We start from the raw sequence: 2226 nt of genomic DNA, 5'->3' as shown, positions 1-2226 counted from the left end.
TCGTGAGGTCCCTCGGCCTGGACACTAATCCCTTCCATCCTAAGATGGACGATAAAGATGTCCTTGGTCCCGAAGTGCCATATCTCAGTGCCATAGGAGCTTTGATGTATCTGGCTAGTCACACGACCATATATATGTTTTGCCGTGAATCTATTGTCTATATTAAGCTCTTGTCCAACCCAAAGGCACTTGAACATGATTAAACATGTTTTTCGTTACCTGCAAGGAACGAAAGACTTGAGTTTATTTTCTACTAACCAAAACAAAGAAGGTTTAGTTGATTTTGCTGATGCAGGTTATCTTTCGGATCCACACAATGCTCGATCACAGACATGCTATGTTTTCACATATGGTGGAGCGACCATATCATGGCGTTCCATGAAGCAGACGATCGCGGCCACATCTTCAAACCATTCGGAGATCTTTGATGTTCATGAGGCCAGCCGCGAGTTGTTCAGAACAGGGGGAGTAATACGTGTTGTACTCTTTTTCCTTCATCATGGTTTTGTCCCACTGGGTTTTCCTGGTAAGGTTTTAATGAGACAACATCTAAAGCGTATTACAATCCATGTATGGTTATGACATCCAAGAGGGAGTGTTATAAATCATATTGTGGATGTCAATAACCGGCCCGGTTCATAACCAGCCCAATGCTAGAGAAAGAGAGAGTCGACCATGAGGAGAGAGAGAGAGAATCGGCATCTTGCATTTTCATTATTAGATTATGATTTGTACTCTTTCCATCTTTGTATTTCCTTTCTTTAGTCTTTCCAATATTCTATGACTGTGTAATTCCCTATATATAAATGACTCATTATGTTTATGAATAATACAGAAACATAGATTTCATTCTCTAGTTTCACATCAGAATTTATTTTATTAGACCTTTCTTAGTTTTATAATATAAAATTAATTGAATATTTTAAACAAATAAATATCTGCTATTATTTTAACTAAAGTGAATTAAAATGTTAATCAGCCTATATACATATGTTATATTCAATCATCCACAAGACTTTTCAAAATCTTCACGGGGTCAAAGAAATAAGTTTTCATGTGGATATGTACTTTTTTTTTTTTGATCGAATCATGTGGATATGTACTTCTGTAATCACAACCGGTCTTAATCCCAGCACACTATGCAATAGGTTACGGTATTTATTTTTTCAAAAAAATATTAAAGTAAAACGATTTTTTTTCTCTAACTTGCCGTTTTTAGGTCGATTCTTCCTTTATTAAATCTAATTTTGTTATCACATTGGATATGACAATATTGAGTGCCTTAATTTTGTGAAGTATCTTTTTGTTACAAAAAGTTTATAAAAACTGTCCATACTCATAAAATACTAAGTGATATGGGGCATTTTAAAAACTTTTTTGTAACAAAAAGACAACTTAAAAACTTTTTAAAGACTTATAAACGGGATAAATAAAATAAAATTTCACATGGAAATGTACTACCTCCTGCAATAAATCTAGTTTTATGACTTTATCACATTGGAAAAGCGGTTCGTAACTACCACACTGCATAGGCAAAAAGAGAAACAGTCATGATTAGTACTGCAAAACACCAAAAAAAGAAACAATCGACTAAAATTTGAATTTCGTGGGTAAAAGTTTTTAGAGATGAACAGAAAAATAGACAAAATAAAAGACAAGAAGTGAGATGATAAATAATTACAAACTTTTAAAATCGGAAAATAAATAATACAGAAAATACTCTGCACGAATAAAAAGAAAAGACAAACATTATATATTAATGAATCATTTTTTTTTCATATTTCACCAGTCACAGGTGATACCTACATTTGCATGCATCGTCTGCTCCCACCACAATCATTAGTTTCTAACTTTCTTTTATGGGCCCCTTGCTAAGTTGCTTAACCGGTCCAACCCCAATAGCTGTACTCGGTCGGATTTTATATTCCTTCAATCCAAAAGCTTGAAACAAGAAAAAAGACAAAAAAAAGTTTTGAAACTGTTATAAGATAAACTTTAAATGATACTCCACTCCTTTGCCAACTCAAGCACTATGACCATCTACTCATCAAACACTATGATCACTCACTCATTTACCAAATTAAACATCATCTTTGTTATTTTATGTATTGTTGTTCACTATAAATACCATCACTCATCTCACTCTTTTGTACACCATAAACAAGAACAAGAGTTTATAATCAAAGAACCATTACATCTTCTTCTTCTTCTTCCTTATAATAAACT

The sequence above is a fragment of the Brassica oleracea genome, chromosome C9 (genome assembly GCF_000695525.1).
Source record: "Brassica oleracea var. oleracea cultivar TO1000 chromosome C9, BOL, whole genome shotgun sequence".
Classification (NCBI taxonomy): Eukaryota; Viridiplantae; Streptophyta; class Magnoliopsida; order Brassicales; family Brassicaceae; genus Brassica; species Brassica oleracea.
Note: the sequence above shows the minus strand (reverse complement) of the source record.